We start from the raw sequence: 21,820 nt of genomic DNA on the forward strand, positions 1-21,820 counted from the left end.
ATGGGACCAGAAGATAAAGATCCATCCTGAGAGCCCAGCACAATAGCCTAGTGGCTAAATCCTTGCCCTGTGTATGCCAGGATCCCACATGGATGCCAGTTCGTATTCTGGCTGCTCCACTTCTCTTCCAGATCCCTGTCTGTGGCCTAGAAAAGCATTAGAGGACAGCCCAAAACCTTGGAGTCTGTACCCATGTGGGAGACTGAGAAGCTCCTGGCTCCTGGCTTCAGATCAGCTCAGCTCCGGTCATTGCTGCTACTTGGGAAATGAACCAGCAGATGGATGATCTTTGTCTCCTCTTCTCTGTAAATCTGATTTCCTAATAAAAATAAGTAAATCTTTAAACACACACACGCACCCTTAATTCTTTCAGTTTCCTGCTTAACTAGGAGGTGTCAAAGAACACTTAAAATCCCAAGATCCTTCCTCACACCTTTGGTGTCGCTCTCTCTTTTCAAGAAGCATCCCATTTCCTGGCTCTCTCTTGGGAGGTGCTTTCCCTCCCCCTCTTCTTTCTACGATCACCCAATCACTTTGCAAAATAAAGCTTCCCTGTCCGTCACTGATTCCTGACTTTTTTATTTCTACATTAAGCTGAGGAAAGAACTCACCCGAGCTTTTCTGGTAACATTTCCCCCCTTGGCTTCCCTGGTGACATTCCCCATTGGTGGGCTCTTAACCAGTTAGGAAATGTCTAGGCAATTCTTAAAGTTGTTGCCAAGATATTTTTTTAAAGATTTATTTTTTATTTTTATTGGAAAGGCGAATATACAGAGAGGAGAGACAGAGAGGAAGATCTTTCGTCCGATGATTCACTCCCCAAGTGAGCGCAACGGCCGATGCTATGCTGATCTGAAGCCAGGAGCCTCTTCCGGGTCTCCCACACGGGTGCAGGGTCCCAAAGCTTTGGGCCGTCCTTGACTGCTCTCCCGGGCCACAAGCAGGGAGCTGGAAGGGAAGTAGGACTGCCAGGATTAGAACCAGCGCCCATATGGGATCCTGGGCATGCAAAGCCTTAACCACTGCGCCACCGTGCCAGCCCCTGTTGCCAAGATTTTAGCAGACTTGGATGGTCTATGTCTTCAAGGCGACTACCTTGAAGAACACGGGGCGATAACAATATTGCTGATCAAAGTACAGCTTTTGAAATTATTTTCAATTGTTCCATTCCATTTAATTTTGGATTTGTCCAATTAAGACTACCTGGATTCAAACCATCGCTTTGAGCATGAGCACATTTCTTAACTTCTCTGAGTTTTAATGATAGTCTTATTGCCTCTCCCGGGTGACTTAATATATGTATAGTACTTAGAACAGTTCCTCACGGCACACAGTAAACCTTCAGTAAATATTAGCTTTCTGTTATTCATCTTCACCAGATGTGGCTCTGAAGATGCATATTTTTTAAAGGTTTATTTATTATCTATTTGAAAGGCAGGGTTACAGAAAGAGAGACAGAGAAAAAGAGATGGTATTCATCTACTAATTCATTCCCCAGAAAGCAGCAATGGCCAGGACTGGGACAAGCCAAAATCGGGAATGAGGGTCTCCAGCCTGGACTCCCACGTGGGTGGCCAGGGCTCACACACTTGGGCCATCTTCTGCTGCTTTCCTAGGCCATTAGCAGGGAACTGAATTGAAAGCGGACCAGGCTTGGGCCTGGCGCCATGGCCTAGCAGCTAAAGTTCTGGCCTTGAACGTGCCAGGATTCCCATATAGGCGCCGGTTCTAATCCCAGCAGCTCCACTTCCCATCCAGCTCCCTGCTTGTGGCCTCGGAAAGCAGTCGAGGACGGCCCAGAACATTGGGACCCTGCACCCATGTGGGAGACCCAGAAAAAAGTTCCTGCCTCCTGGCTTTGGAGTGGCACAGCACCAGCTATTACAGCCACTTGGGAAGTGAGCCATTGGACAGAAGATTTTCCTCTCTGTTTCTCATCATCTATGTATATCTGCCTTTCCAATAAAAATAAATAAATCTTAAAAAAAAAAAAAACAAAAAAGAAAGAAAGGGAACCAGGCTGGACAGGAACCCACACTCATAGGAGATGCTAGTGTCATGAGCAGCAGTTTCATAAGTTACACCACAATACCAGCTTCTGGATATGGCTTTTAGATATTGACTTTAAGTCATTCAGAATGCATCCATTTCCACTTTTGAGGCTACTTTATAAAACAAACTTCTGATTTTGTTTAATCCTACAACATTGCTCTAGAATATGAGGTGAGTAATTTATCTGTTTAATAATATGTTGTCCATGAATACCCCCTTTATCTTGCCATTTAGAATATGCTCATTGAAGATTTTCCAACACTAAGCTTTAAAAACATCAACCTTTCAATACATATCAGTAATGTTAACTAAGCTCAGGTTCAAATCCAAGGGAAGGCTGCAGTTTCTGTAAAATATATACAGTTTCCAGTTTAACAAAACGCCAAGCCATTCAAGCTTTTCACATTTTACATTTTAAAATCCACCCATATGTCTTATTCACATCTCTTCAGGAACTGAAACAGATTTGGCAACACGCTGCCATCTCTGTTCTCATAACTTGTCCACATTCATTTTTCCCAACACTACATACACAAAAGCCAGATGAAGTCTTTTTTCCACTGCAGTTACTCTACAATGGAACACTGCCTTTCTCCTTCTTGCCTTTGGAATATGCCATTTTCCAAAACCCACAGAAATCCTGCCACTCGAAACAAAAGCTGTTAACCCCAGGTCCTCATTGCCACTCAACGTAAGTGTGTAGTTCAATTAACAGCCCCATTGTTTTGGGCAGTGTCCAGTGACTGGTAAGAGCTACTCCAGATAGGTGAAAAAAAAAAAAAAAACATGATGACTTCAAACTAGAATTCTGATTTTAAAGGAATCCAAAGTCCAAGAAACAAGGGTCCAAAGAATTAATATCTGAGGGCCCAGCACGGTAGCCTAGTGGCTAAGGTCTTGCCTTACATCCACCAGGATTCCATATGGACGCCAGCTCATATCCTGGCTGCTCCACCTATCTTCCAGCACCCTGCTAGTGGCCTGGAAAAGCAGCACAGAATGACCCAAAGCCTTGGGACCCTGAACCCACTTGGGAGATTCAGAAGAAGCTCCTGTCTCCTGGCTTCAGACCAGCTCAGCTCTGGTCATTGCAATCATTTGTGGAGTGAACCAACAGACAAGAGAACTTTCTGTCTCTCCTTCTCTCTGTAAATCTGACTTTGCAATAAAAAGAAATAAATATTTTTTAAAAATAAGAATTGATATCTGAAAAAAACCAACTTTTGATCTGGAATATTATACTTTTTATCTTTTAAGATTAATTTTATTTATTTGGAAGGCAGAGTGACAGAGAAAGAGAGAAATCTTTCTATTGGTTTGCTTCCCAAATGGCCACATGGTCAGGACTGGGACAGTCTGAAACCAGGAACTCAGAACTCTGTGTGAATATTCCACATGGGTGGCAGTGATCAAATTATTTGAACAATCTTCTACAGCTTTCTCAGGCACTACACAGAAACTGGATCAGAAGTGGAGCAGCTAGAACTCAAACTGGAATCTTGATATGGGATGCTGGCATCACAAAGTGATGGCTTGATGCTGACCCCTATTTGTTGGTCTTTACTTTTTTTTTTAACTATTTTTATTTTAAAAGCAGAGCTACAAAAGAGGCAGAGACACAGAGAGATATCTTCCATCTACCAGCTCACACTCAAATGGCTACAACAGTCAACACCTGGCCAGGCCAATGTCAGGAGCCAGGATCTTCATCCAGGTCTCCCACATGGTTTTATAGGCCCAAACACTTGGACTATCTTCTGCTGATTTCCTAGGAACATTGACAATAAGCTGGATTGTCAGTGGAGCAGCAAAGACTCGAACCAGTTACTATAATGGGATGCTGGCAATACAGGTAGCAGCTGTACACACTATGTTACAATTCCAGCCTCTGTTTTCCACTTATAATTTTTCTGTTGTTGTTCATTTGAGAAAGAAAGAGACAGGGAGAGATAACTCTTATACTGGTTTATTTTACAGTCCAGGGTGAAAGAAGCTTGGAACTTATCCAAGTCTCCCATGTGAATAGCAAGAACCCAACTACTTGAGCCATTACTGCTGCTTCCCAGTGCCCACCTTGGCAGATCCTGGAATCAGGAGCTGGATCTGATACTGCACAGAAAAATCCCAACCACTAAGTTAAATAATCACTCTCAGAATTACATACACACACACACACACACTCACTCTTATCTTCAAGAGGTCACTGGGATTATAAAAATAATGTGATCCAATTTAATCCAATTTGGGGTTCTTACATGTAAAAACACACATCATTGTTTTGACGTGTTTCACAAAGGATGTGAAGAGCTCATGGAATCACTGTGTCACTGCATGACCCACCCTAGTCCTTACATTTTACCCTTTACCGCCCTGACTCCTCTATTGTCCCTAGATCTCAAAGCTCTTTGTAGTGATGACAAGCACTTATCAAAAACAAAGGATTCCATCTCCAGTATAAAAAAACAACAGAATACACAGATTCAATCAAAGAGAAACTTGAAAACAAAGAATGGGAAAATGAAGCCCCCTTGTGGACACAGGCATATTGTTACAGACTGAATAGGATTTGGTTCCTCAAAATCATGCATTTAACCTTCAGAGTGATAGGTTAACAGTTAATGGATTGATGCCACTGAGCGATGGGTTAGGGTGGAGGTTTGATCTAATTATGGCATCTGAAGATGGATGGGAAGTGAATGGATTGGATTAGGTTGCTGGGCTGGGGGCTCCATGATCTAATCATGGTGGCTCCCTGATTTACCATGGGATCACTTCTCCATGAACACTCTGCCAGTGCCAGCCCCCACCAGATGCTAAACTACTGATGCTGCCCAGTCTTCAACTGTGACCCTTCCAAAAGGTTCCTCTTATGTCTTTTAGTTTAAAGTAACAAAATCTCATGAATACATCAGTATGATAGAAATCACTCAGCATGCTTGGAAACAAATGTACTCAGTGGCATGTATTTCATAAAATACAAAAAAAAAAAAAATCACCCAGGATGGTCTAAATTCCTAAACCCAGTTTGTGAGAACACAAATGATCTCCCCTACCACCGATTAACCTTAGGTATCAGGAGTGCATACCGTGATTTAAGAAACACATACACAATTAAAACAGGGCAGAGAAGTTAACATTCAGGCTGCTGGCTTTGAATGCCCATGCAGAGTCTAAGAAGCCACTAAGGGCTGCATCCCTCACACTCCCACCTTTCTTCCAAGTAGAATGCAAAGAGACACTATTGCTGCTTTCTCCTGGTCCTGATGACAAGTTCTGTAGTGGTCGTGAATGACATTTCATACCCAGAGTGCCAGTCAATAGTCCTGGCTGCTCTGCTTCTGCTCCAGCTTCCTGTTAATGAACCTGGGAAGGCAGCAAAATAATGGCCCAGGGACTTTGACTTCTGTTACCATGTGGGAGATCCAGATGGAATAGTGGTTGTTAATTTTGGCCTGACCCAAACCTAACTATTGCAGTCATTTGAGAGTGAACCAGAGGATGGAGGAATTCATTGCTCGCTCTTTCTCTCTCTCTCTCTCTCTCTCTCTCTCTATCTCTACCTCTATCTCTGTCATTCTACCTTTCAAATTAATAAACATTAAAAATCAGAAAAAAGTTAAAAGAATCGATGTACAATAGTGTTCAATAATGCTAAAGGTAATCAATCTATGAGAACACCCTGGGATATAACCAATATGCAGTTTTTCAGGAAGTCTGTCCATTTGTCACTGTTATTATAGTAGAAAAGATAAAGACATTACAATCTAATAATAAAAAAGTTAGGGGCAGAAAGTACCAGCAGAGCTGATTTATCATAAACAACCTACACAGCCTTCAAAATTAGCAAGACCAATTTTTGCCTCTTTGGCCCTTTTTCATTAAGTCCAAATGAGGATGAGACTAATAATAGACATCAAGATTGAATCACAAACTTACAGTGCACAGGATTCCATTATTTTGAAATCCTTAAAGCAGTTCCATCACATTATACTGTATATAATAGGAAAAAAATTTTTTGACTACATGACTTCATCTGCCTCCTCTTTTCCTGGAATATTTACATTTTTGTAACTTGCTATTTTTTTCCTCCATCGTCACGATTCTGTGCCACAAACACAGTACATAAAAGGGAACATACAGGTCTTCAGGCAATGTTCCTGAGCTTTCTATCCCCATCCCCTTTCCTGCTGAAAGGAACAATGCCACTGGGCAGGGTCACGGGCAGGCAAGGCTCTGATGATGAGCAGCTACAGGATGGGCTTCCAAACCGAGCACAGCCACATGACTCTGCTGCAAACACAGAGATCCCAACGCATCCTGCCAAAGGGCCTTCACGGGTTGTGAGTGGCTGTGTTACATCTCTACAATACTGATGTGGGGGAATAGGCAGGACGATTAGGTAGGAAGAGTTGAGCTGGAAAACGTCCCGCAATTTCTGTGTATCCCTGAACTGTAACTCAACCCTTTTCCTGTCAATCCAACATGTTGATTTTCCCATGATGCACTTGTATCTCATGCGGGAGGTATTGTGATGGCCACACGGAAGTCAAGTTCCACGTGGAGGCGCCATGGAACTCCCAGACAGCCCATACACACTGAACTCCACTGTATTTGTGTGTTCAGTGAAGGCACCACCTGCTACCTCCCAAAGATGTTGGATGCTTGCGGGCCTGCCCCTTAAAGCCTTGTTTAAAGCTTTTTCCGCTCTCCCGACAAGCAACTTTCAGGCCCACTCATGACAGGTATCTCTCCATATGGGGTTTTCTACATTCCCAGGGATGTACACTCACTCTTTTTGAAATAAATGCTGCTCTCACTGTGTACTGCATTGGTGGCTTCATTTTGAAGGCCTTCTCTCTGAGGTGGGCAAGAACTTGGAATAAAAATGGAGACACTTAAGCCCACACCTATGACCTGGGGAAAAGAACTTCCAACTTAAGAACTCCTGATACTGACTCAGTCTATGACAGTATAAACTTCTCTGAAACAGGAGCAGCAATGGAAAAACCTTAGTGGCTTGTTACCATAAATGTGTCTAACTTTTCTATGCCTCAAGCTTATTACAATTTTCATTTCAAGGAAGAGAGTTAAATGAAAAACCATGTAATCATTTATGGGGTACTTTAAAACAGAGCCTGACTCATAGCAGGTGCTCAACAAATGCTGGCTGCTTCCCTAGCATTATTATTGGAAAGTCAATGGAACAAAATGCCTGATGCTGGGAGGTTCTTATGCCCAGAAATCAATTCTCACCATGGTACCCAATATTCATCACTCTCCTCCTTTCATCTGCTGAAGCCAATCAGAGCTTTCAAGCTGCTAGCTACAACACCCTAATTCATTTCACTCTTGATTATTTGTTCTTGGCAATACTCCTTCAATATTTATTTGAATGAATCACTGAGTCACCTCATCAACCCTCATCCTAACGTTTACTCAGAAAAGAGTTGACAGTGCTGGCTTAAGACTGCCTGTCTTGGAAAGGCCTGCTGGCAAGGCTGGCCCTCAGCAAGAACATAACTGTGAGGCAGCTTTTACACATACTTAGAACCTGCCTAAATGGTAAGGGAGGCTTGCTGTGTCTAATCTATTGGTACACACGAGATGGTTTACACTGGCTATCTGCTTTTCTTATAGGAGTCTGAGATTTTGCACCTGCCAGAGTGAGGGAGCCTGTGTTGCCAATCCCCAACAAAAATCCAGAGCACTCGTTGCCTAATGAGTTGCTCTGGCAGACAGCACTTTGCATGTGTTGTCACAACTCGTAGCTGGAGGAATTAAGGATGTCCTGTGTGACTTCACTGAGAAAGAACTCTTAGAGCCTGACCTAGTTTCCTCTGGATCTTATCCCATGAGCCTTTTTCCTTTGCTGCTTTCGTTTCACTTCTTTACCACAGTGCATCTTAGCCATGGCTGTGCTGAGTCCTAGGAGTCCTTGGAAACTACGAAGGTCGTGGCAACCCCTGACAATAAGACTCCTTGTAGATGACCCTTCCACGGAGAAACTTTCCACCATCACTTCCTCTGCAGTGTCAACATCCTCTAATGTTAATCATTCTCTATCCTCTGATGACCTTTGCAGAAAAGCACAGCAAGTCGTCGCTCTGCCTATTGGGTCATTGTATAGTTCTCCCTTCCAAGCCTAACCCTCATGCGTCCTTTAGCTACTCAATACTGATGAAGTGCTATAATGTGCTAGATACTCTGTCAGGTGTGGAAGACCACACATGGAAAAGAGAAGTAACCCCCCTTCTGAATGGAGCTTGCATTTCTGGGAGGAAGCACACAAAAGATTCTTTGATTTGTTTACTATCAGAGAGACAAAAAAAAAGATGGGAGAGGACTGGACAGTACTAATTCTTGTGGGCGTGGTCAATGAGAACATCATATTTAGAAAGCAAGGCAGGCATAGTCCAGTAGATCTCCCAGAGGAGTTGTCTTCACACACATGCTCACTCAAAGCTAATCCTCTAAGTAATTCTGTCCCATATGACTGGAAATCGTTAAAATCCTCAGAGGCATCAGTCATACTGATCATCATTTGAGCAAAGGTTAAAATAATAATAATAATAATAAGCTGGGCAAATGAGCCTAAACACCCTGGCTTTGCATTTGACTAATGCATCGTGATGCACCATTGCCTACAAATGAAGAAACAGATTCTGGGATTCCTGCCCTTTTAAAATACCAAGTACTACCAAAATGATTTGTACATCTTTACATAATTAGTTGGCATGTGTCACAGCAGTATCTACTTAGCCTCAGTGTTTAGACAGACTGATTTGAAAGCCAAAACTACGTATGCTTCTCCATCAAAAGAAGACAAATAGTTCACTCTTTAAAAAAAATTTCAGCTCGTCTAGACTGGACTAAATCTATCCAAGACAAAACACAGCTCTACAGCCTTTCTGTTCAAGTCCAGCTTCAACCAGGGAGGACGAAGCCAGTTCTATAAGCCATAAACCATGAGGCATTAGATCAGGGAGGGACTGAGAGACAGCCAAATAAAAGAACTCCCCTCCTGATGGTTTTGCTGTTAAGAAGCATGAAGCCCAGAGTAACTCTGCTGAAATTCATGGAGGAAGTCTGCAAGTCTCACTCTGCTCTCCTCATTTTAACCCAAAGCCTTCAAGTAGACAAAGTGATTATCAGATAAACATGAATAAGCCAAGAAAGAACCAGTATCAAGTGACACACCCAAACATCAAAACCTCCTAAAGGTTCCATCACCCTCAACACTGTAGTGCCAGCATCCTGTATGAGTGCCAGTTCATGTCCCAGCTTCTTTAATTCCTATCTAGATCCCTGATAGTCACGTTGGAGAACAGCAGAGGATGCCCCCAAGGGCTTGGGCCCCTATACTTAGGTGCAGTCCTGGAGGAAGCTCCTGGCTTTGGATCAGCCCAACTTTTACTATTACTGTCACTGGAGAGTGAACCAACAGATGGAGTATCCCTCTGTGACTCCCCCTCTCTCTGTGGTTCTACCATTCAATTTTTTTTGAAATAAAATATCCTTCAATTTAAAAGATATTTAAAAGGAGACATAAAAAATACTCTTCAAGATCTATTGAGTCAGGGCAGGCTTTTGGAATAGCAATTAAAAAGCTATTTTTAATAACTATGTCCCATTTCAGAGTACTTGGTTTGAGTCCCAGCTACCCCACCTCTGATCTGGTTTCCTGCTAATGCATCCCTAGGGAGGCAGCAGAGAGTAACTCAAATACTTGGGTCCATGCCACCCATGTGAGACACTCAGGTTGAATTCTGGGCTACTGGCTTTGGTCTAGTCTAATCCTGGTTGGTGTGGGCATTGGGAAATGAATCACAGAATGGAAGAACTCTCCTCTCTCTCTCTCTCTCTCTCTCTCTCTCTCTCTCTCTCTCTCTCTCTCTCCCTCTCTCTGCCTTTCAATAAAATGAAGATAAATGAAGAAAGAAAGAAACTATTGGGTTAGAAAGCACCAAAATGTTACCTGTAACCATCACTTTGTTCATTAAAATGGTTTGCTGTCAAATTCCTCCCTCTTTCCCCGCCCCCCCCCCAAAACTTGAGGAAGAAATCTGGGTTGAAAAATAGTCAGAACAGACATGAAGAGGCCCCATAGTCTACCAGTTACAGACCTTAGGCCCACATCGCAGGCTTTAATTCCCTCTTCTACAAGACAAGATTCAAGATATAATTTGATCCTATTTTAAATTTTGATATTACATATAATAATCATGTTTGTATGCACACCTACTTGTAGGCATACATATGTAAGCCTACAGACCACAAAAAAAATGCAATATACAAAATGGATTTTGAATCAGTTGATGAACACTAATTGTTTATGAGACAACATTACCAATGCTCAGGAAAAACTGGTATGAGGTAGTTAATCATTAAATTCAGCCAAGGAGTCAATCAGAACCTATTTCCTAGATTCCTTATTTATTAGTCATGAATACAATGAACCTCAGAGATTGAGGGAGGCAATTTTTTAATTGGAAAGGTAGATTTACATAAAGGAGATACAGAAAGAAAGGTCTTCCATCCACTGGGTCATTCCCTAAGTAGCTGCAATGGTCAGAGCTGAGCTGATCTGAAACCAGGAGACAGGTGCTTCTTCTAGGTTTCGCATGGGGGTGCTGGGTCCCAAGGCTTTGGGCCATTCTCCACTGCTTTCCCAGGCCCAAAACAGGGAGCTAGATGGTACGTGGAGCAGCCGCAATATAAGCTGGCACCCATATGGGATCCCGGAGCATTCAAGGTAAGGATTTAGCCACTAGGTTATCGCACTGGGCCCAGTATATATTACTCATCCCTTCAACAACCATTTCCTATTTTTCTGGTGTCAAGCATACTGGAGCTGTGAAAAGACATCAGGCTCCCAGCCACCATTCTATCCTGAGTCTGTCACATGGCTGTCACACAGCTCCTTCATTTGCCCAGTGAGAAAGTGGCAGCACATAGCTTAGTGGCCTGGAGCCCTTAGGACAGTACCTGGAAAAGTATTACATCCCTCAAGCACTTACTAGGGATTGTTACAATTCTTCTCCAAACCAGCCTTGTAGATTCACTCTCAAATCCTCAGAAACACACACACACAACACACAAATATGTAAGTCAAAATTAGCAAAATCTACACCATGACAGCTTTAGGCGCCAACAAGCAGGAGAGCTGCATGGCAGAGATGGTACCGTCCGAGCCAGGAATTTCCCTGCATAAAATCACCTTTGTGGTGGCAGCAGAAACTTCAAGTGCAGACACCACCTCCAGGTTCCAGATCAGCAGACAAGCCAAATGAATGTCATAGGAAGATTAATGTGCTAAAGTATCACATGACTGTGCAGTGGCTTATTTTACCATAAAACTGGTGCATCCTTAGAGTTTTTGGTGATTGAGCCGTGGCTGAGTGATTGAGCCAGTGATTGAGTCCCAACCATATGCAAGGAATGGCGTAAGGATTTTACATCATATCATCTTTTAAAACGAGTTTTAAGTTTATTCGACAGGCAATCAGACATATAAAGAGAGCTTTTATTCTCTGGGATTACTCTCCAAATGCTCCTAACAGTGAGGGCTGGGTCGGGTCCAGGGCCAAAGCAGGGAGCCAGGAATTCAGGCTAGGTCTCCCATAGGTGGCAGAAATCTGTTTACATAAGCCATCACATGGACTCCCACAGTCTACATTAAGCAGGAAGTTTGAATCTAAGTTGGAGTCAGGAATCAAATCCAGGCACCCTGGTGTGGAACCTGGGTATCTAAACTGGCATTCGGCACAGACACAAATGCCTGCCTCCTGTTTTGATCACATAATCCTCACAATTTTGTCTCAAGAATTAATGCATATGCTTAATGGCTTGCCTGAAGTGATGCGACTCCTGGTGCAGACCTGTGACTTTTACATGGCTCCGTCCACTACAGAACTCATTCTTTTGGACAGAGTGGCCCACATGCATAGACCTTCCTAACCTTACTGACAGGTCCATACCTCAACAAATACAGTGTGAGGAATTCTTGCTCAAGAAATGTAATGTGAAGGTAATTTGTTGTGATTCTCTATTGTCTCCCAACAGTACCCAGCAGAACCAATGTATGTGCACAGCCCCATGTCTTAGTATTTATCAAGAGAAGAAATACACATGAAAATAAAAGTGGTAGCCTGAAGTTCTTCTAGCAACAAAACTCACATGGCACTTACCTGGAGGCTTTTATTGGCTGTTATTATGGGAAATTCATCATTTACGGACTCAACCGTCACAAGAACAGTTCGAGGCAGACTCTGCTTTCCAAGCTCTGAGTTATTTGGTGAAATTGTCAAGAAGCTCCTCACTGTCATCATGAACATAATAAATCAATTCATTTTCTACCTCTAAGGAACAACAGCAAAAATCACCAACTGTTGAAAAGTGACTTACATTATGAATAAATGGCCAGGAGAGAAATATTAAGCTTTTAAAAATCTCTCATCCTATGATGCTTGAGTCTTGACAATGCAAGTGCAAATGTTGGTCAATGGTGGTGTTCCTCTGAAATTATGCTGCACCTTACAAACAAGGCTAAAAGGAGAGACACACCAATGCAGTAATGTGCTGCAAGAGAATGCTGACCTAGTCATCAGAAGATCTGAGTTCAAATGCTATTTCTAAAACCAAAATGTCTGCCAAATGACATATTTCAGACTCTTCCAATGAAATAATATCCAATAAAATTCAAGTTCCATTTGTTTACTTAGAGATTTCAAGTTTTCACGTGGCTGGTTGCTTATGTTGTGCAATTCAAACTGTCAGACTCTAAAATTTCTACCCATTGGTTGGATTTCCTTTGTGGGCAATTCAACCAATTCAAACTGAAATTTCGATGTAAGATTTGAATTTCTCCTTTTTGAAGACACACACACACAGGCAACTGTTAAATTCTAGCAGATGTCTCTTTTCTCTCCTTCAGAATACAATAGATTTTTTTTTCTTTTTTTGGAATTCTTAAGGGATGTTACTCATAGCTAACACCTATCTCCAATGGAAAGACAATCATGAAAAACAGTAGAATCAAATTATTGTATCATAGCAGATAGATCCCCTCCCTGTAAGAATCCGTATGTGAATGTTTATTTTCTATCCCAGTTAGTTTATTTTTTTTTTCATTTTAATTCTAAAATAACCGTTCAATAAGTTAGAAATTCTCTTTGGACCTGTCATAACCACAAATTTGACCAGAAAATCTCACATCTTTCGGATTCTGACAGGAATTCTAATGACATTGTGAACCAAATCAGAGACCAGGGAAGTTTATAAAAATTGGCAGGGAACTCAGCTTCAGTGAGTCTATGACCCAAATGTACAATGGTAGAGAATTTGCAAACCCTAAAAGCAGTCGCTGAACTTCTAAAAAAAGTCTCTGGGGTTGTGTTTGTTTTCATAAAATACAGCCAAAAATTCTAACAGTTCAACTTCGCCCATTCCTGTGGCGCACTTCCTCTGAGCAAAGTCTTTGATCTCTCAGAGGTGCTTCTGACAAGAGTTGAAAAGTTCAGGAAGGGGTCTCAGGGGAGAGCTGTGGCCACTCCACACAGGTGTTCCAGGGACAGAAGGAGTCCTGGTCATAGGCCTGGACACGTGTTCTTGGAACATGCTGTGTTAAGCTGTTTGGAAATAGGGAAGATGGCGTTGATCAGAATACAAAGACAGTTCTAACTGCACACAGTTTGGGAGTGAGACTTTCAGCAACAGTTGCCTCTGGAGAATTTTTCCTAAAAAAATACATTTTCCCTCACCGGAGTGGTACTTTCCGAAATCACTGACACTTAAAGGTGTGCATCTGAAGGACTAGACAGAGTATGGGGAGGGTCTGCCTCTCCCTACACTTTCAAAACTACAAAAAGATCTGCTTAGCTAACATCCAAGCCAACAAACTTTGAGAAAAGCTTGATAGAAAGTATTTGGTCACTGTTTCCAATAGTGCTCTGCGACGTTTGCTGTTGCCCCTCTCTGATCACTTCCTCTAATTCCCCACCGCTCTCCATCTTAACTCCTGACCCTGTGACAAAGGCGAAGTCCTCCCTTACCTGACTTAACTTCCTCTGCTCCTCCCCCCGCCACGTGGGAGCACCTCACCACAGTCCAATGCGCTGCTGCTCCGACACACCCGGTGTGCTCCCCATGTGGAGCTGCTGCCTTGCCCCTTCTCCTGCCGGGATGCTCTTTCCCAATTGCACTCCTGTCATCATTCATCCATCACCTCTGACAGGTGTCTGCTCATCTTCCTGAGAGCCTTTCTGACCTTTCTATTAGACAACACACACACACACGCCCCAACACTTCCTGCGTCTTTTTATTTTTCTCCATAGCACTATTCTTCCTTCAACACGCCACTTATTTCACACATTTCCATTACTTGCTGCCTCTCTCACACACCACCACCACAAAAGCTCCAAAGCAAAGAGATGATTTCTCGTTTAGTTCACTGATTTCCTCTCTGGTTTCCTCTGCCAAGACTGGCATTTGTGACACATTACACATACTCCAAAACTACTGCTAAAGGGATGAAGGGTAAGTGTGACCAGGGATTCTCCTTCTCCAAGTCACTCAAGACTACGGCCTCTAAATGTTCAGCGTAACTATCAGGGAGAGTGGCCATGTACCCAAACCTGGAGACCTCAGGAGTCACAGAGAAAGAGGCTCCCGGGAAAAATAATAGTCAACAACATTGGAGTAACTTCTAAGGCATGCACCAGGCATGATTCACAGCAGCAAAATATCCAGCACTTAGAAAATGGAAGTGAAAGAAATTAAATGGTAAAAGGAAAAGAAAAGATGGTAGAAGAAGCAGCATTAGGATTAGTAAAAGGGCAAGTTCTCAGAAAAGGGTTTTTTCCTCTCCAATTTCAACTAGCTCAGCATTTTCCATACATACTTACTTTATGGATTCCACTTTAGGGTTATTGAACTGTACACGCCCCCTGGTGGTGAAAATTAAACTATAAACTCTAAGCTCTTGAAGCAACTGAAAAAAAGCTGGTGTGCTCCATATGCCTCCAATCAGAACTCACTGTTGAGTAAACACTCTCTAGTGAACTCTTTTCCAGTGGATTTTATTGGTTGCATTTAGCAAACAAGCAAAATTCTTTGAAGTCCTGACAGTAGATTCAGAATGGTCTGCATTTGTGGCCAGTTCTCAAAAATGAGAGGTTGCACACCCCATATCCTGGAGAATCACCTCTGCTAGTTCTAATTGCAGGGTGGTGACTGCTGGCAGGAACCCTGGGAAACCAGGTAGCTCAGGCTCATCTCTGACATTCTATTCGTTCTATCCATCAAGTTCAAACAAAGCCATAATCAGAACTTGGGGAGTAAACTGTATAATATCATACCCTTTGCTGTTTCAGAAATCATTTTTTGGTTTGTTAAATTATTCTGAATATTGGTACCCTGCCTCATTACATTATGAATGCAACTCAAATAATATACGGGCATTGTTGCTATGAGTATTAAATACAAGTAATGACCTGTTAATTTACCATAGGAGTTATTTCCAAAAAAATTCATAGAGGACAGAGTTAAAAGGTAACATCTGTATTTTTCCATAAACATTCTGAAGACACCTTGCATATACCTCTCTTTCTCATTCCCATTTCCTACCACAACATAAGCACAAAAACATACATCCACAAACAGCTTTATATAAGGCTGAGCACCTGCTTAGATCCCATTCACAACTGTAAGAAAACTGGTGGTGTCAAAATCATTATCTTCCCGACGGCATCTACATATATATATTATAGTTATAAAACATATAATATTACATATTATAAAATGCTAATTTTATGATATAGAAAAACCATTAAAAATCTATTTGTATGTATATTTTATATATAACATATAAATGCTTTCAAGAAGATCATGGTTTTATATAAATACATAAAAATAGATACATATATTTAAAGTAACTCTTGCCATCAACAGTGTAACAATATTCTCTCAATAGTTTTCAAAAGGACACCCATAGCTTATCAGCACCTGACAGTTCTGGGAGACAGAGCACGTAGCACTCAGGACAAATACCCACCTGGAGTCGTCTTCTGCTCAACTTCACTGGTTTTCCTTTCTCAACTACAACTGAGCAGATTCTGGATGTGACGCTGGTGGTCTTCTAAGCACACTTGAACATGGACTCCCACTTCTAAGTGTGCATCTTTAACTTTCACTGCCAGATTGAATACATCTGAATCACCACTGCTGTCAAGCCTATACACCGCATAGCCTTGTTTCAAGTCATGCTGGGAAAATGAATGGGACACAGTCTTGTTGACCAGGAGTCTGCCATGCTTTGGAGGCCACACAATGCGGAATTCAGTCTCAAGATCCGTTCTGACATCCTGGTTGGTGATGACACTCAGGTTGGCTGCTGTGATCCTACCCTCATGTCCTCTCCGCAGGCGCAGCCCTGTGTTGTTGACAATCATGACATAAGGCTTTGTTGCACTGACCTCGAGAAGGGACGAGGTATGATGGACACGATCTGTCACAAAGAGCACAAAGCGGGCTGAGTCTGGCCCCTGTTGTCTGAAGAGCACGTATCCTTCCCTCAAGTCCTCTTGCCTGAACTGATAGAGTATCTGAGAGGGGTCACTGGCTCGCACCAAGTCCCCATTTGGGATGCCCCATCATCATCATCAAGCTGATGATCATCAAAGTTTAAGTCAGGGTCATGATGACAGAGATCTGCCAGGGTCGACAAGCGCTGGCCATTCTGTACAACATGGAAAACTTTATCCACAACACACTGGCTTCTCATCATTCTTTAACTCAACAGAGATGATGATTCGGATTTCTCTTTGTGTAGACAAAGGCTCTGAGTCAAAATCCCAGACCCCTTTCTCTTGGTCTGGACCTTTACTGGATGCCACAATGAAGAATTCATCCCTCTGTGTCTCAGAGTCATCATGAACATACACCAGCCATTCATCCATGATGTCTTGATCAGTGAACTCAGTAATGTTGTTGCTCGTTCCCAGAAAATCTGAAAAGCTAATTCGCTTCAACTTCCCATGTTGAGGACTCTTGGTGACTCTATATTGGAAGATTTGATGGTCAGAGGTTTGAACAAATAATTCCAATTTTGCAATGACTTTCCCGTCTCCTTCTTTTACAAGTAATCCTCTGTTGGTTACAATAATGTGCATCTTATCTGCTTTAAAGTTTATCCTGAAAGTATAATCTGTTGATTCTATGTGTTTTACAACCATCAAAAACCTAAATATGTCTTGTGAGTTTTCCTTCAGCGTCTCCCAAGGTTGATCACTTAGCTTAGAGTCTGTAATATTTCTTTGGCTGAAGAGCGAGTTTGTTTTTAGAGCTTTATTGCCAAGTAACAATTTCCCTTTTGTAGGTGGGGTCAGTCATTTAAAATGTAGTTGCCCCTTTGCTACTTCCACACCCTCTGTGGCAGCCTGAAAATGACCAGAACTCAACACTTGCTTATTTGTTTAACTGATCTCTAGAGGAATATTTTTCAGAAGCATAAACTTCAACCAAGGAATGGTGACAGGAAATACCAGCTCTTCGCATTTAAAGTGATCAGTAACATTTTCAAGCTGCAGTTCTTTGGCTGTACTATAGTACCGGACCCGATTCTGATCAATGGCATGCTGAGAAAAGGTACGAACATGTTTCCATTCCCCGCTTGACCCCTGCCTGCCTCTGAATCTGGCCCACCTGAGGTGGGTGTGTGATCTCACAGCGGGTCTGTATCTCAGGCGGTTGACCATTAACTGTCACAGACAAGTTGGGTAATCAAGACAGTGCCACCCTGTTGGACAACCACTCCAGTTTTGTTGACCATTTCAAAGTCCCAAGGCACAGCCATCACCTGCAACACAACTGTATTGCTAACCAGCTCTCCATCACTTGCTCTCAGAACAAGCTGGGAGTTCCGATGACCTCTGTGCACATAGAAAGTGTTGCCATCTCTTAAATCCTTCTGTGTAAAGCCATTAATGGCTTTTCCACGATCCCTGGCATTTTCTAAAAACCCAACATTTGAATTCAAGTTGCCAAGAACCAAAAAACTAAGATTCAAAGAGTCTGTGTCAGGGTCTGACACCTGTATTATATGAGGGGTCATTCTTTTCTTATAATTTTCAAACAGGAGAAGCAAGTTGCCTTCTAGGAGCTTAAGGTATGGGGGATCATTTACTGGAGTGACAGTAATATGAAATACATGTGGAGCATGATCTTGGAGAGATATAATGGCATTTCCTTCTTGCTTTTAGAGGAAACTGAAAATGTGAAAAAATTGGTAGATTCTTCTGAGCCATCATGGACATACCTAATTTTTCCCTGCTGCAAATCTGACATAGTAAAAGCCTGCTGCATTTTCTGTTCAGGCAAAACATCTAATTGAAGGATCCCATGAATAGGCATTTTCTCTATCTTAAAGAGTATTTGCGAATGATGGACACCCAAATCCTTAAACTCCACTTTCAACTTGATATGTTTTTGTTCCATTAAGGCGTTCCCGCCTTCCTGGACCTCCAAGTTATTCAAAACCAAGAAATGGCTTCTTTCATCTATCTCGAAGGAAAGTTTTGTTTTTTTTTTTTTAAAAAAAAAGATTTTTTTTTTTATTGGAAAGGCTGATATACAGAGAGGAGAGACAGAGAGGAAGATCTTCCGTCCGATGATTCACTCCCCAAGTGAGCGCAACGGCCAATGCTATGCCCATCCGAAGCCAGGAGCCTCTTCCAGCTCTCCCACATGGGTGCAGGGTCCCAAAGCTTTGGCCATCCTCGACTGCTTTCCCGGGCCACAGGCAGGGAGCTGGATGGGAAGCAGGGCTGCCGGGATAGAACCAGCGCCCATATGGGATCTCAGGTGCGCAAGGCGAGGACCTTAACCACTTGCGCCATCGCGTTGGGCCCGAAGGAAAGGTTTTGATGGCCACAGGGATGACAGTTGAAAGGGAAACTCCTGATTGTGGTGGGTTTTTCTTTGTTGTTATTAAAGGTTCTATGCTATTTTTACACCCAGCCAAAATATCTTTGGAAACAAAGGCATCCCTAATGCTCCCTTTTCTGAGTTGGCTTAGAAGCCTCTTAAACACCCTTTGAATGAGATTCCTCCAGCAGGTTTCCTAGGCACAGAGGGAATTTCTAACTTCTTTACTTCCTCCCACATTTAGTCATCAAGACCTCCCACGAAGAGAGGGCCTTCAGATATAAACGGCTTGCTTTGCGAAGGCAGCAAAGTCCTTGCCCCTTGTTCATCTACCTTTAGGTCTAGATACTTTCCCATAAATGTGAGTTGAGTAACATGCCACTTGCTGTCATTAACAATGTGAAAAGAAGAAAGCTGTGCTTTACTTTTACCCATTCCTACATGAGTCTTCAGTAGGCCTTCATGTATTTCTAAATCAACAAACTCCCCTCCCCACCTGATTGAAACAAAAGCAAGGCTTGCTGAGCTCGAGTTTGCAAAGCAAATTCCAACAGTCCTTCCCTTTGCACTTTCCATTCTGAAAAAGTGACATAGGATCTGGAGCTAAAGAAACTGATGGGGTCCGGCGCAATGGCACAGTGGTTAAGGTCCTCGCCTTGTGCGCCCGGGATCCCATATGGGCACCGGTTCTAATCCCGGCAGCCCCGCTTCCCTTTCAGCTCCCTGCCTGTGGCCCGGGAAAGCAGTAGAGCACTGCCCAGAGCTTTGGGACCCTGCACCCATGTGGGAGAGCTGGAAGAGGCTCCTGGCTTCGGATCGGCATAGTATCGGCCCATTGCGCTCACTTGGGGAGTGAATCATCGGACGGAAGATCTTCCTCTCTGTCTCTCCTCTCTGTATATCTGCCTTTCCAATAAAAAAATAATAAAAATAAATCTTTAAAAAAAGAAACTGATGGCTTCATTCTCCCTGCAAAAAATTCATCGCTGCATCCCAGGGACACCTCATAGACCTTCTTATGGCCAGGATAGGACAGAAGGGATTGAAGTACCTCCCTCTGGTTAAATATCACATCCTCCATACAGCCACGGAAAATGGGGGAACCCTCCATCAAGGTAGGGCACATTATGTCCCCGGTGGCCTCCTATGCAGATTCCATGTTGAAAGCTCAGTCTGGGCGTTGCACCAGCGGTTTGGTCAGTTGTCTTATAATGTTTGTCAATGACCAAGAAAATATTATCCTTAATGTAGTGCAGTTCCACCATATGAACGAGGATTTAGCCACAAGGCCATCACGCTGGGCCCAGAACACTATATCTTTAAATCAAAGAATTTTTCACTATGCTGTGTCTTCAGGAGGTATATGGTTCTGAGAACCAAGACATCACTATGCATCACGCTCAGTGACCCATTTAAGCACTTGCACTCCTTTTTCCATAAATCTAGGTTATTGTATCAAGGCTCTTTGTTTAATCTTATCACTAGGGATGAGAAAGAATTCCTCTATTAAAAAAAAAAAAAAAAAGAAGTTCTTCCTGGGCTTTTGTTCTTCTTGTATTAAGCAATTTGCAGGCAAAGAGGACTGCCCCTAAGTTGTCAGGATAACTGAATCATCAGGTGTTGAAACTATGTTAGGCAATGAGAATGCAAGGAATGTGCTAGGTTCCCAAGTCCTCCCCTCAGATCCCTCCAATAGCTTCCTATGCAGTAAATAACCAAGCACAGTCCCCTTGGCCTCAGATGGGCATGTTGACAAAGGCTCACACCACTCATGAAGCAAAGTTAAAGTGGCAACACCAGGAAGCCGTGGAGAGTGGCAGAGATACCAGTAGAGGTCAAGAGGATCTTCAAGGATCAGAAGCCACAGGACGGTCATTCCCCAGGCACTGCTGCCAGAAGTTACACAAAAGGTAGCTCTGGAGGACAAGAGGGAGACCCTGGTTGATTCTGTAACACTGACAAACCATTCCACTCCTCCTTTAGGAATGTACCATGGCTGCTCTGGGTGGTGCTAGAAGACAGCCCCCTCATCTTCAAGACTCGCCCCAGGTCCAACTGCTTCCATTGACACCACAGTACCGCTTCTGGGGAGAAGCAATCACTTCATCCATTGTTAGTGGGACTCACACCTTTCTCATTGCAACTGAGACCTGACCTAACTGCCTATTTGCCCATCTAGCTCCTCCCACTGTGAGAAGGGCAGCATCTTGGGGTGTCGGGAGCTGTGATGTCTCAGCTTTGTCTCATTCAGCCCCATCAAATACACACGTACGGGCCTCCCCACCATCAACGTCACCCTCCTAAGTTCTCCACTTTTTCCTAAGCTTGATATCCACATGAAAACGAATGGAGCTCTGGGCCAGACCAGACCCTTGGTTCATCAACTCTGGTGATTCTGCAGCAGGAGTTCTCCCCTTGACACCAACTGAAGGAAGGGTGAGCTTCAGGCACAGGTGCCTTCCCTCTGATGGGGTCCGGGCAGCTTCTTCCTCTTTGGCCATGCCTACTGTTTCTGGCAGCAGAGTCCTCCTGTCTTGGCCAGCTTTCTCAGGGTCAGCTCTTGGGGGAATTGCCATCTTTCATTGTGTCCTCCTCCCCCGCTCCGTCCCTAGTGCAGAATAACCTCTTTTAATGTTGAGAGCTATTCACTTGCTCCCTCTGCCTTTTGGCTGCTTGGATCTTTGTCTGACAGAGGAGAATGCAGACCAAGTCTCCGAATGATTGTAGCTTTTGTGCTCCAAGTACCCAAGCCCTCATGGGAAGGGGATTCATCCGCAGTAGAGATAACCATCTGTTGGGATGGTAAATGAAAGGGCTCTCACAAAGAGAGCAACTGCAAACTAGTGTC

At 43.1% G+C, this 21,820-nt stretch overlaps 1 pseudogene; it reads right to left on the minus strand.

Annotated features, from left to right (window-relative positions):
- The window catches only part of LOC121154391, a 38,125-nt pseudogene extending 17,888 nt beyond the window's left edge, over positions 1 to 20,237 (minus strand).
- Between the last annotated feature and the right edge of the window lie 1,583 nt (positions 20,238 to 21,820).

The sequence above is a fragment of the Ochotona curzoniae genome, unplaced genomic scaffold (genome assembly GCF_017591425.1).
Source record: "Ochotona curzoniae isolate NIBS_2020 unplaced genomic scaffold, NIBS_Ocur_1.0 contig_2754, whole genome shotgun sequence".
Classification (NCBI taxonomy): Eukaryota; Metazoa; Chordata; class Mammalia; order Lagomorpha; family Ochotonidae; genus Ochotona; species Ochotona curzoniae.